This window comes from Anomalospiza imberbis, unplaced genomic scaffold, assembly GCF_031753505.1.
Source record: "Anomalospiza imberbis isolate Cuckoo-Finch-1a 21T00152 unplaced genomic scaffold, ASM3175350v1 scaffold_51, whole genome shotgun sequence".
NCBI lineage: Eukaryota > Metazoa > Chordata > Aves > Passeriformes > Viduidae > Anomalospiza > Anomalospiza imberbis.
Window position 1 is genome coordinate 696,244 of NW_027100119.1, and position 14,489 is coordinate 710,732.

At 51.9% G+C, this 14,489-nt stretch overlaps 1 long non-coding RNA gene across 1 annotated transcript; it reads left to right on the forward strand.

The window, feature by feature from the left end:
* The first annotated feature begins 972 nt into the window (after positions 1 to 972).
* Positions 973 to 1,966, forward strand: LOC137467052 (uncharacterized). The gene is made up of 3 exons (XR_010995391.1): positions 973 to 1,166; positions 1,422 to 1,571; positions 1,760 to 1,966. It is a non-coding gene; the product is annotated as an uncharacterized lncRNA (long non-coding RNA).
* The last annotated feature ends 12,523 nt before the right edge of the window (positions 1,967 to 14,489 follow it).

Below are 14,489 nucleotides of genomic sequence, written 5' to 3' on the forward strand. Positions count from 1 at the left end.
TGGAGGTCGTGCTGCTGGCCAAGGTGTCCACTGGCTTCCCCGGTGTCGTCCAGCTGCTGGAGTGGAAGGAGCTCCCCAGTGATGTCTTGATGGTGCTGGAACGCCCGGAGAGGTGCCAGGACCTGCACCATTTCATTCAGGAACGGGGGTTCCTGTCTGAGGAGTTGGCGCGGGAGCTGTTCCGCCAGGTGCTGGAGGCCGTGCGGCACTGCACCAGCTGCTGGGGTCCTGCACAGAGACATCAAACCAGAGAACATCCTGGTTGACCTGGCCACCGGGCAGGCCAAACTGATTGACTTTGGCTGCGGCACCTACCTGCAAGACACAGCCTACACTCGTTTTGCAGGTGAGCCCACGCAGGGGTGTGCTCTCAGTCCCGTCATCTCAGGGCCCAACACCTCACAGCCCAAGCTGGGTGTGGCAGCGGGGATTCTCCCTTTTGCTGCCCTTCATGGCACTGAGATTTCAGCTGAGTTGCTTTTGAGCAGGGCTGGGTGGGGAGACAGCTTCCAGCCCTGCTGGCAGCCTTTGCCCACCACTCTGCCCAGGACTGGGGCTGGGGCTGGGGCAGCCAGCCTGACAAAACACCCGTGGGTGGAGGTAGCAGAGAGGGGGGCCGGAACCTGTGTCCCAGCCGGTTTGGTGTGCAGGTGACAAAGGGCTTGGACTGCTCCACTCACCTGGTTTGGTTTGGATTCATAATGTTTTTGGGGCAGTGCAGGCAGGGAGGATGAGGGCATGGTTTTCCCAAGCAATGAGTGGGTTTTTTCCCGTCATGGTCGGGCCTTGACAGGACTTCTGCTGCCCTCTTCCAGCACCAGTGGCTTCTTTTCCATCCCCGAATCTGTACACAAGTCCCAGGTGCTGGTGAGAGGGCAGCGGTCACCCCGTGTGCCACTGGGGCAGCCCCCACACACCCAGGGATGCTGGGGCCAGGCTCAGGGAGCAGCAGCGTCCCCCTGATGAACCCCATCTGTATTCCATAGGAACACGGTCATACAGCCCACCAGAATGGACCCAATTTGGCTGGTACTACGGCAAGCCAGCTACCATCTGGTCCCTGGGCATCCTGCTGCACCAGATGGTCTGCGGGGAGCACCCTTTCAGGAGGAGCCAGAACATCAGCTGGGACCATCAACTCTCGCTGCCACAACGGCTCTCTCAAGGTGGATCCTCATCTCTGGCCACGGGGGCAATACCAGTGCTGGGAGACAGCAGCAGCTCGTGAGCATCCCGCTCTGGCAGCTGCTGAGGAGGTGGCACATGTCCTGCTCTCCTGCTCTCCTCCAAAACAGGGAATTGATGGGGACGTTTAGGCCCAGCTCTGAGCACATCCAGCATGGCCTGGGCACGGGAATAGTGGGGCAAAGCCAACAGGAGCCTTCTCCAACTGACCGGCGGTTTCTGGTTTCTCTGCCCAGAGTGCCAAGATCTGATCAGGCGGTGTTTATCCATGCTGGACTGGGACAGGCCCTCTTTAGAAGAGCTGTTCTGTGATCCCTGGCTGCAGGATATTGATCTGCCCTAGAAGAAGGGAGAGAGCCACAGGCACGCTTTGATGCAAGGCCCTGGTAAGTTACAGCTCCACACATGCCTTGGCAATGAGAAGCAAAGGAACCCAGACATTTTGTCCTGCCTGTGTCACTGCCCAGGGGTCATCAGATGGGAACACGCAGCCCTTGTGCTGGAGCTCAGCTGCTCTGCCTAGCACTGGTGGCCACCATCCGAGCTGGTTTTGCTTGTCCTGGTTCCCTGACAGCTGGGGCCCTGGGCAGAACCCTGACAGCCTGGGCTCACCCCAGGGAAGGAGAAGGAGCCCCTGGAGAAGCTGTACCAGGTGGGGCTGCTGCTGCTGGGGACACGGAGGATGACATCAAGGATGACAACCTCTTCCTCCACCTGGTCACCGGCAGCTGAGGATGATGGACTTTGATTCTGGCACCTTCTCCAAAGCCAGGCTGCACAGGGAATGTGCAGATGAGTCCACACGCAGGGGGATGCTCCCAGATTTGGGCATTGCACAGCCTGGCCAGGAACCAAAGGTTCCCCCCCTTTGCTGGGGCGGATGCAGCTGATCCTTCAGTCCGCTGCCAGGCTGCTTTTGGCAGGGCTGGGGGGATGGGCTGGGGTGCTGATGAAATGGGAGTGGGCTCCTGGCCCTGCCAACAGCCCCAGCACCCACCGTGCCCCGGGCTGGGGCTGGGGCTGGGGCAGCCAGCCCGACACAAAGAAACCCCCATGGTGGGAGCAGAGGTGGGACTCCAGAACCTGTGCAGGGGCTGCTTTGCTTTGCAGGCAAGGAAGGGCTTGGGCTGCTCCACTGCCCCTGTTTGCTTGGGATCACCGTTATTTTGGGGGGCAGTGCAGGGGGGAAGGGAGAAAAGCCTGGGCTTCCCTCACCTGTGGGTGGGTTTTTCCCTGGCATGCAGGGGTTGGGCCTTCCTCAAGCCTCTGACAGATATAAGATTTTGGACCTTTTTTCTTGTTCCCCTTTTTGTCTGTAATCTATTTTCAATCATTTGTTGTGTGTTTTTCTAGAGGAAGCTTTCCAGGTGGGGTCCAGTCTGGATGGGGAAGTGCTTGGGAGCAGCTGTGGCGTGGATGGGCCGTGCCCTTGGAGAAGGCTGAGGACATCGTTTGGGACCAGCTTTTCTTCCAGCGTGATGTGGGTCTTGTCTGCTTGGCATGGTGGGATCAGAGCTTTGGGGAGATGGCAGCGAGCACAGGAGCATCCTGCTCTGGGCAGCTGCTGAGGGCTGGATGTGCCGTGGCCGGCTGCAGGCTGGGCACATGTCCTGCCCTCCTGCTCTGCTTCCACAGGCAGCAGGGATGGGCAGCTCTGGGCACAGCTCTGGGCACGGCCAGCACGGCCTGGGCACCGCGGGCGGCTGGGACAAGGGGACAGGAGCCTTCAGCTGACGGGCGCTTTCTGGTTTCTCTCCTTGCAGCCGGGCTCTGCGGGTGCTGAGGCTGCTCTGGGCTGTGCCAGGGCTCTGCTGGAGATCAGCACCGGGCCGCAATCAGCCAAAGAAGAAATGGGGTGACCTGCAGCACAGACCTGCTGGAGCATTTCAGCAACACAGCTCAAGTGTGCAGAGTGTACACCTCCAAGGACAAACATGACACCACCCAAAAATTAAACTTGTTCAATAACTTCTGAAATGAAATCAATCTGGGATGACCCCAAATGACATTTTGCAGCTTGCTCAAGCTGTAGCTCAGCCCTTCTCTGAACTGTTCTCTCCCCCACCTGCCTTTTACTTCCCAGCTGCTCCCTCTTGTCCCCCAGGGAGTTCCCAGCCCATGGCAGTCTCCATCACACTGTCGCCTTCCTTGGTGCCCCTCACCATGAGGAAGGCCGAGCCCCAGGCTTAGGGACTCATCCTGTCACTGGCTGAGGAGCAGCAATGTCTCAGAGCTCCAGTGGGATTTTAGTGTCATTCAGAGCTGCTCTCCAGCCCTCAGCTCTCCTCACTGCTGAGTTCCCACTCCCTTTTCCTTGTCCTTGCAGCAGGATGAGCTCTGTGAATCCCCTTGAGCCTCTCCACTCTTCCCAGCCCACGCACCCACCTCAGTAAGGCTGAAGCTGCAGCTTCTCTGTCTCCTGTGGCACACCAGTCCAGTCCCCTGTGCGGGGAGCCCCAGCCCCAGAGCACAGCACTCAGCTGTGCACTCCGGGCTGGAGCAGCTCCCTGCCAGCCCCAGCCCAGGGACCCCTCCAGCCCCGGGGCTTGGGGCACCGTCAGCACCCGCTGCTCCAGCCACCGCTTCTGCTGGCCCTGACAGCAACACCCAAAGTGGGGCTGATCCCGAGGGGAGCAGCAGCAGGGCCTGGATCTGATCCCTGGATCTTCGGCTCGGCTTTGGAGCCCTGCCAGCTCCAAACATCCCCCTGCCAGCTCCAAACATCCCCCCAAAAAAATCCCAAACTCAGGCACCCCCCAGGATATTTGGGCCGAGCTCCCCCTCCCCGGGCACCTGCGGGATGGGGGCGATGCTCCCGGGGTGCTGCGAGCTCAGGCAGCGCCAGGGCCACGCGATTCCTTCCCTCCTCTCCTCCGGCTGCTCCCTGCTGCCGCTGCGCCTCTTCCTCCCTCCCTCCTCCACCTCCCCCGCTCCCAGATCCTGAACCATGAGGGGAAAGGAGCGAGGAAAGGGCGGAACCGTGAGGGGAAAGGAGCAAGGAAAGGGCGGAACCGTGAGGGGAAAGGAACGAGGAAAGGGCGGAACCGTGAGGGGAAAGGAGCGAGGAAAGGGCGGAATCGTGAAGGGAAAGGGCCGGGGCCAAGGGGACGCACTGTCCTAAAAAAGCCCGGTTTGACCCAAAATCACCCAAAAGGGCATCAAATGCAGCCTACATCCACATGGTTCGGCCTGACATCAACCAAATGGGATTAAAAGTATCCAAAGGGCTCTAAAATCCAACCAAAGGGGCTTAAAACTGCCCTAGGTGTTTTATAACCCTCAAGAAATGGCTTAACATCACCCATAAATCTTTCAAATGTGACTAAAATCCACCCTGAAAGTATCTGGTCCAGCCTAAAATCATCCAAAGGTATCTAAAATCACCAAAATGTCCCTGACACCAACACAAGAAGACCTAAAATCACCCTAAAAAGGCTTGGTTCAAACTAAAATTGCCCAAAGAAGCAAAAAACCCTACTTAAATGGGCCCAAAATACACAAAAAAGGGACCTAAAATCACCCACACAGGATTAGGATTCACCCATATGGGCCCCGTTTTTCCTAAACTCACCCAAATGGGCCACAGCCCCACCCCCATGGGCCTAAAATCATCCAAAGGGGTCTGAAATCCCCCCTAAACCCCACCAGATTCGGCCTCAAATCAGCCACAGGGGCTGAAAATCCACCCGAAAAGGCTCGGGATCCCTGCAAGGGATCTGAAGCCCACCCTAAACCTGCCCGGTTCGGCCCAAAATCCCCCAAAGGGGCCGAGCCCGAGGCCGAGCCCGGGATCGGCTCCGGGGTCGCTCCGGGACCTCCGCGTTCGCTCCGGGTAGTTTTGGCCGTGGCCCCGGACGGGCCTGGGCGGGACCGGGAGGGACCAGGGAGGGCTCGGGAGGGGTTTGGGCATCTGGGGCTTTTTTGGGCTTTTGGGAATCGTGTTGGGAGTTTACGGGGAATTGTTGGGGTTTTTGGGGAGAGTTATTGGGTTTGGAGGCAGTTGGGGGATTTTGGGGGAGTTTGGATTTTGAGGGGCTTTATTGGTGCTTTGAGTGGGAAGTTGTTTTCCTGGGGGTATTTGGGGGTTAATTGAAATTTTTTGTGTTTTCTTTTGAAGTTCGGAAGGTTTTACTGGGATTTTGTGGGGATTTTGTGGGATCCTCTGGAATTATTTCTGGGGTTTATTGGGATTTTTAGGGGATTTGGAGGCATTTTATTGGAATTGTGGGGGCATTTAGTGGGATTCTTTGGGGATTTGGTTTTTTTAGGAATTTTAGTGGGGATTTGGGGGGGCTTGTGGGTTGTTTTGGGTGTTGCCAAGATTTCTTTGGGTCTCGTGAGGATTTTGTGGGGCTTCTTGTGGTTTTGGAGACATTTTGGGGGGGGGATTTGTGGGGTTTAATTGGGATTTTGTGAGCTTTTATTGGGATTCGAGGGGGGTTCTAATGGGAATTTGTGAAATTTAATTGCGATTTCATGGGGTTTATTGGGACTTTCAGGGGTTTAAAGCAGATTTTGGTGCCTCTCGGCCCTTCCCCACACCCTGGGACAACTCCAAAGCCCCCAGAATTCCTCTAAAACCCCCCCAAAATCCCCCAAAAATCCCAATTAAAAACTCCTAAACACCAAAGAATCCCACAAAATCCCAGCGGAACACACGAAAATTAAAAAAAAAAAAAAACCAACTCCCAAAAATTTCAATAAACCCCCCAAAAAATAACCACCCCAAAACCCTAAAAAAATCCCCAAAATCCAAAATCATCAAATCCCACAAAATCCCCATAACCCCACAAACCCAGTAATTCTCTCCAAAATCCAATAATTCCCCCTAATCTCCCAACAAAATCCCCCAAAGCCCATAAATGCCACCAAAATCCCCCCAAAATCCCCCCTGAGCCCCCCAGACTCACCGGGGGCCGTCCTGGATCAGGGGGCACCAGCCGGTGGAACAGGAGCCACTTCAGGGGGCCCGCGGTGCTTTTTGGGGAGGGGGCACCATGGGAAACCTCCCAAAAATGGGGGGGGGGAAACCCTGTGGCACCCCCTCCCCAGAAAGCCCTCTCCCCCGGTTCAGGAATAGCCAAATTCAAGAAAATGTAAACCAGGCTTGACTTTCCAGAAATTATTTTTGGCCGGGTTTAGCTGCATCCTCCAGGCTCAGGATCACCGGTGTATTTGCAGGTTTTGCTCTGCATCATCAGCCTGCCCAGACTCTGCTCGGTGTTTCACAAATGGAGAAGACAATGGACATTGTGCCAAGCTTCCTTGCAAACAGCAACACCTGCATCAGCATGACAGAAAAGAAGGAAAAAAAAAAAAAAAAAGAAAATATTCACCGGTTAGAACAGAGCCAGTGTCCCACCATCTTCCCCTCCACTGTTATTACAGAGGCAAACCTGGGCCTAAAGCTTCCACCTCTCAGTTCCTGATGCTGTTTGACTTCAGCCTTGACTCCCCGTGATCTACCTGACTGCTGTCCAAGTGGGGCTGGGGATGCTCAGCCTGGAAACAGGAGACACTGGGGAGGCCTCCCTGCAGCTCTGCAGGACTGGAAGGGTCCCACAGGAAAGACGGGGACAGTGTTCAGCCGGGCCCGTGGCAACAGGACAAGGGGGGATGGCTTTCAACTGCAGGAGGCTGATTGAAGTTGGATCTGAGGGAGCTGCTCTTTTACACGGAGGCTGCTGAGGCACTGGCCCAGGCTGTGGATGCCCCATCCTTGGCAACAGGGCTGTGAGCAGCATGGGCTGGGGAAGATTGCTCAGCTCGGAACAAGATGCTCTTTAGATCCACTGTGATGTCACAGGTGTGATGTTCCAGATGGAACCTCCAGCGTCCAGCAAAGAGCACAACACAACCACTGGCCCTTGTGTCAGCCCACCCTGTGCCAGCCCTCGTGCCAGCTCACCCTTCACCATGTTCCCTGTCACTCTTCTCGTCACCTGTGCCCTGATACTCCCATCAGTCCTGAAAGCTCTCTGTTGCCTGGATTTTGTCATCTGTCCCTGCAGGATGCTCACATTTGTCCTGAGGAAGGTACGGTGCCATTCCATGGAGGTGGACACCCCCCAGCTGCCCGGCTGGGCTGGAGTTCTGTGGGGATGGGGTGGGACAGGGACCCCACTCTGAGGTGTTGCTATCTCTGCAGGCTGTCACAGACAGAGAGGACGAGATGGAGGTGGACATGCAGGCTGATAGAGAGGAGGACATGGAAGTGGATGGGGAAGAGAGTGGAGACGAAGAGATGGAGGTGGACATGGAGATTGATACCGAGGAGGAGATGGAAGTGGATGGGGAAGAGAGTGGAGACGAAGAGATGGAGGTGGACATGGAGATTGATACCGAGGAGGAGATGGAAGTGGATGGGGAAGAGAGTGGAGACGAAGAGATGCAGGTGGACATGGAGATTGATACTGAGGAGGAGATGGAAGTGGATGGAGAAGAGAGTGGAGAGGAAGAGATGGAGGTGGACATGCAGATGGATACAGAGGAGGAGATGGAAGTGGATGGAGAAGAGACTGGTGAAGAAGAGATGGAGGTAGATGTGGAAGAGGAGATGGACGTGGAAATGGAAGAGTACCTTGAGGACATGGACATTGATGAGAAAGATGAGGAAGAGGCCATGATCTTGGGATGAAGAGCAATACCAGCAGCAGGACAGGCATGTGGTCCCCACAGGCAGAGCGGGTCCCCTGCTGCCAGGCTGGGACTGGGCTGCGTGGTCCCTGCTCAGGGATGTGGGACCCGGTGCATTGGGTTCTGGTGGCCATCCCCAGCCTGTGCTGCGCTTGCTGGGCCAGCCTGGGGGCACATGGAAGAGCCCTCTCTGCCTGATTGGAGTGACCGTGCCTCTTGCTTTCCCTCAAGGATGATGGAGGTCCCAGACAGAGATGCCACCCTTTTGTACATACCTTGTAGAGTTTGTTGTTGTCTTTAGGCTATAGGTTTTAGGGCTTCTTTTTGTCTTCTGTAAATACGTTTCATAGACTTTTGTTAGATATGTTCTTAGGTATATACGTTCCATAGATAGTTGTTGTTACAAATATTCTTCAATGTAAATGTGTTCTGTTTTTTCTTTACTGTTTTTCTGAAAATAAACAAGCTTTATTTTTCACACCCCAGTTCTCTTTCCATTTGCTAAAGGCACAGGTAGCACTTGCAAAGTTGTGGTTTCCGCTTGCTCCAGGTTCCCAGGGCTGGAGGTCGGTGGGGGGGCTGGTACAGCCACAACCATGTGCTGCTACCCAAACCAGGGTAAGCTGGACCACTTGGTGTAGCTAACAAGGTTTCTAGAGCAGCACACAAAAATTAGGTTCCTCAAGAACTGTTATTCCCTTTTCCTCTCCATGCCCACGTGCTGCAGGTTGGGCACCAAAATCTGTCTTGGTTTGAAAAGACAGGTGTCTGCTAAGGAAGGCAGGAGCCTTCCTGGAAATGGAAAATGTAAACCCCCTCCCTCCAAATTATTATAATTTTGAAATTAAAAGGCTCTCAGGCAAAGATATGGGAATAGGAATAACAGTTCTTTACTAGAAAAACTTAAAAGATAACTGCAATAATACAAACAAACAAAAAAACCAAACTGCTGACAGAGTCAGAATACGACCTGACACCCTGTGGGTCAGGGTGTTGGTAGCAGCACCCCAAACCCAGCTGGGAGAGCGGAGGTTTGGGGGAAACAATGGGAAGGGAGTGGGAGAGGGGGCACAGGGGGAGGTGGGACCCATTGAGGATCTCCCAGGTCACCCCAGGACCCCCAGGCCCCGTCCCAGCCCCCCCAGTTCCCTCCGCAGCCCCAGCTGAGGGGGGCTCAGCCCAGGAGCCGCCGTCGTTCGGGGCTCCCCCGAGGGCAGCCGCCAACGGGAGAGCTCCCAGCTCGGAGAGGCCCCAGCAGAGGAGGGGATCTTGTCCCTCCTCGAGGGCCCTGAAGGGTCTTCAGGCCCCTCTGAAGAGGAGTTTTTCTCTTTTTAGGGATGTTTGGGGGGACCTCACCCCTCCAAGGGTGTTTTTTCCTCCCCATTTTCAGGTGTTTGTGGGGCCACAGCCCCACAAGCCCCTTTTCAGGGGTGATCATGACGGCTTTAAGTAGCATTTTTCTGGAGGACTCACTCCAAGCCGCTGTAGGGGAAGTTTTGCCCCCCAGGGTGGATTTTTGGGGTTTAAGGGCCCCCGCTCTGGTCGGGTCCCACTCTAACTCCCCTGAAGAGGCCAACACCACTCCCGCTGATTCCGGCAGCGGAGTGTCAGGGTCTGTCCGAAAATCCCTCATGTTTGTCTCACGACTGCCTCCAAGGACTGAGACCCTAGACCCTGAAAAGTAGCTCTAGCCTGGCTGAGGTGGAAAGTCTGCCAAGCCTTAAGGACTGGTATGCGATGCCATGGGAACTCAGTGCGAGACCAATGGACTGGTCATGGTGGACTGAGCCCTAATCAGTTCGTCCTGTACCTTCGGTCCTGTACTCTTGGTCCTGCACTGACGCGATGATTACAACTGGTTCCCAAAACGAGTCCACACCCACCGTGTAGCCAGGAGAGCTGCTGCTTTGGCCTGATGCCACCCGCTTTGAGGAACCCTATAAAAGACTGAAGGAGTTTTGAGGACTTGGTCCGGACCCCACCTGGAGAAGACAGCCTATGAGCATCTCGTCAAGCTCCGAGGGCCTCGTCTCTTCAGACTGGTAGCTATAATCCCCTTCCCCTCTTTCTCTATCTTTCACTCTATCTCTTTATTTCTCTCCCACTATCGCAGTTGTTGGCACTAAATAAAAGTGCATTTTTGTTTAAGCAAAGTGTTGTGTCCCCTGCTGTGTCTTTTGTGCTTTGAGATCTCCAAAAAGAACCTATCAGGGACCCTGCATGTATTTGCGGACCCTGACATTAAATTGGCGTAGTCGGCAGGATCTTGGTAGACAGATTAAGGGTTGCGGGTTGTATGTAGTTTGTAACAGGGGAAGGACCCTCGCTTCAGCCGCACCTAGCACGCCACGTCCAGTGAGCGCTGTCTAGAAAGCAAGGGGGGCGAGTGGAATTTCCCACAAACTGCATACACCCAGGCGAAAAGCATCCCCTGTCTTCAGGATTTTTAAGCAGATCTCATTTGTACAAAAGATGGGACTTTGTTGTTTTATTTTTTGTGTGTATTTTTGAGCTGTTTGGTGCAGTTGAGGAGACAACTATTTGTAACTAAGGAGTACCTCCCAAGCAGTTTTGGTCCCCTCACCCACTCCAGGGAAGCGAAGGGAAACACAGTTTTAGCTGTGCTTGTGTGTAACTTAAGAGTACCTCCCTGAAAGTGGTTTTTGTCCCTTCACAAAATGAGTGATAACCTCAATGACAAAACTAAAGCTGGATTTTATGCTTTGCTAGCTAAGCACAATGCCAAACCTTCTCCGGGAGAAGAAGAATGGGCACAAAGTAACTGGTTTACTTTGGATAATGTCGTTGATAGAGTATGTGCTTTACAACATGATACAAAATTCAAACTGGGCAAAAATAAAACCATCTTGTGCTCAGTTTTGGGAGCTTGTCTTATGGCAGCCGTAGAAACTCGCTTCAAGCGAAGAAGTGAGGAACATGCTATCATAGACTCCCTGCAAAATTTAGTAGAAGTCTTGCAGAAAGAATTAGAACATGAAAGGAGTCTTAGAGAGGAGAGAGAGAAACGGATGAGTGAAGAAAAAGCAGTAATAGGCTCCCTACAAACCCTAGTAGAAGTTTTGCAGAAAGAACTAGAATATGAAAGAAGTCTTAGAGAGGAGAGAGATAAAAACTTAAAACATGTAGAATCACCAAAAGAAGTAGAAGAGAAAGAAGCACACCACATTAAACACATATACCCCCAGAAAGAATTGGTACACATACAAAATTGTGGAGAATCTTGTTGTTCCAATTTGGGACCTCTCATTAAAACAGAATACAATTTTATAAATGAAGAGGATTTTGATCCTCACATTACCACCAAAGAAATACCATACACTGCCACTGAATTAGCCAAATTAAAGAAAGAATATTCACGTCTCCCTCAAGAATCAGAGACAGAATATGTGTTTAGAGTCTCGCTCACTGGAGGAGATCAAATTAAATTAAGTGAGCAAGAAGCCAGTGGCTACTGGGGACATGGAGTTTTCTTAACAACAGGAAACACTCGAGCTCCATGGTCCCTGACACAGCGTGCGGCTTTTTGGGCCGGGGGAACGAGCCCCTTGGACAGGGGAGACCCCATAGCTATAATTAGTACCCCCGACCAACTCCTAGAAAGTGTGCACAAAGCTGTTTGCCTGCAAATGATTCATGAAAAGAAATTAATTCCTGGTTTTGAATCCCTGATGCAATTACCTGTGAAGCCCAAAATAATGACCCCTTTAATTCAAGGGCCTCCAGAATGACTCAAACCTACAGTGATTTTAATTCAAAAAACCACAGCAGCTGTATGTCCTGTAGGAAGACCAGATAGATTTCCTAGTAACCTGAACAACCCATTTGTTCCCCTTTATGACTTGTTGAGGAAAGGGGTAAAATGGGATTGGACTCCTTCTCAGGAGAAAGCATTGCAATTGCTGATTTTTGAAGCAACAGCTTATCAAGCATTGGGTCCCATCCATCCTACAGATCCCTTTCAGGTAGAATGGGGATTTGCTGCCTCAGGGCTGTCAGTACACATATGGCAGAGGGGACCTGAGGGTCCAACAAGGCCTGTGGGCTTCTATTCTCGTGGTTTCAGAGACGCTGAGAAAATATACACTACCTGGGAAAAGGGGCTGTTTGTGGTTAGGTTGGCTCTCATTGAAGTGGAAAAAATAGCACGTCAACAACCTATTTTGCTAAGGGGCCCCTTCAAGGTTATTAAGACAGTCACTAGTGGAACCCCCCCTCCTGACGGGGTGGCTCAGAGGGCCTCAGTTAGAAAGTGGTATGCTCAGGCTGAACATTACTGTAACTTTTTCTCAATGACAGAAGGAGATGTAAAAACTATAGCAATCCAAGAAACTGAGAGCTTGGATAGCAGCCATGACAAACCTGCCTCTGTAATCAAAGTAGCCCCTCCTTTGTCCCCTGAACAATCAGCAAGTTTTTGGTTCACTGACACCTCTGCTAAACGAGAGGGGAAGGTGTGGAGATACAGGGCAGCAGCCCCCCACATTTCCTCTGCTGAACTAATTATTACTGAGGGAGAAAGCAGTGCTCAGGCTGGGGAGCTGACAGCTGTTTGGAGTGTTTTCCAACGTAAGGTACAGAATACCTCTCTTGTCTGTAACTACACTGACTCCTATGCTGTGTACCAGATGATCCTAATAATCCAGCACATTACCCTGGCCAACCTGTTCTGCTGGACCTCCCTTACTATAGGGCTAGTACCACTTGTGCTAAAACCCTCTCTGAATAAACATGCATGGACAGCTTCTGATGCTCTAGGAAAAGAGCACTGTGTTGCATCCCAGGTTTAGGTTCACATGGGTTTTTCCTTTGTTAGTTTTCCAGTTCTCTGTACCCTCGTGCATCCCCCGGGTTTTCCCCTACTCCTGCGATTTCTGTGCCTGTGTTCCCGTTCTCGTGGTGCCACTCACCCCAAAGTCTCGTGTCCGCCCCTGCCGTGTTCCCATTGGTCGCTGTAGTACACGTCATCACCGCGATGTCTGTACCCATTGGGCGGGAGGACTCCCCGTCCGCCCTGTCCCTTCCCTATTTGATCCCACTCCTCGGCATGCTCGAGGCCATTTGCGTCCGTGCGAAGCTGGGGTCGGCTGCAGCCTTTCCATCGCAGCTCTCGCAGCCAATAAAGCATCCAGCCGCCACGCGGACGGATTTGGATGAATTCCCTGCCTCTTTGTTTCTTCCCTCGCGCCGACGGCAAAGCGCGGCCATCAGCCCACCCCGGAGCGCGACAGCAAAAGCGCCCGGAAACTGCGGCGAGCCCCGGCCCCGACGAAAAGCTGAGAAGCCCAAGCCGGGCATTCGGGAGCTGACCGGGGCAGACAAAGTAAAGAGCAGCCGCGGCACTGGATAAAAACACGCCGGATAATTCCATCATTCTAACCTTTTCTGCCCTATAGTGGCAGGATTCTGTTGTGTTTACTTTTACAGAAGAACTCCGAGGGACATGAAGACCACCTAATCCATGATAAAACTGGTGATACTTTTCTGCATCCTACCACAACCCTATGGCCAGAAACCAGCTGAGTGGCCATGGTCTGAAATAATTGTGGTAGCATGCTGAAAAGGTGAAAGGATCTCTTTAAGCACAAAAAGGTTTGTACGCACCCAAGCGTACAGGGTTATTGGCACAATTTCACATTAACACAAACTGTAGAAGTAATTTGGTTTTGGTCCAAAAATACTGAAGTGCTTTATTTTAAGTTTAAAGTATTGATTTAAATACTGGGGAAGACTTGATGTTAATGTAGTAATGCCTACTATACCCACCACCCAACCACCAGTTATGCTCACCCCAAAAATTTTTGAAATCGGACCATATGTAATAAAGAAAACTGGCCTTTAGCTGCATCCAGGCACAGCTCTGGATGCAGACAGTTGTTGCCTCAATTATAAGAGAAGGTGAAGAAGGCATTTTCCCTACTGAAATTCAAAAAATAATTTGGGACAATGCAAATGATTTTGAAAAGGAATTCCAATCCTGGTGGAATTTGGTGAACTTCACTTACAAACACAGCCACAGCTTTTGTGTTAACGATATCTAATGCTTCAGTGCATTTGATTTTCCCTATTATTGCATTAGGACTGAATCATGACGGAGCTATTCTCTATCCTTCCGAGCATAGAGAATGGGCCCATCAAATTGATAAGAAATGGCAAACTGTAAATTTGGAATCTTGTATTGTCCGGGAGCAACAAGGTTTTATTTGTGAAAGTAATGCAATTATAGCTGAAGACATTTGTTTGGACACAGAGCAGAATATTTGCCATTTTGAAGTTCACCCTGATGAAACTCCTGTAACAATATTAGTGTACATAGGTAATGGGTGTGTGTGTGTAAGGACTGCTTGTGATGTAGTGTTTATAGAAAATGTAGCAGTGAATCCAAAGAATCATTCAAATTTTTGTGTCTGTAACTTTACCACGATTACGGGATGTGATTTTTCTTATACTGTCCCAGTTATGTCTTACCACCTTTTACAATCCAATTTTACACTAATTCACCAGATATTGCCTGCCTCTATTGGAATGAATTTAACTTTGATTAAGCAATTGTTGCTTCACCAGGACTTAATTGAAATTTTAGAAAAGGTCAAGAGAAATGGGCAAAAGACCCTGGTAACAGTCCATCATGATGTGAAGGAGATACATCA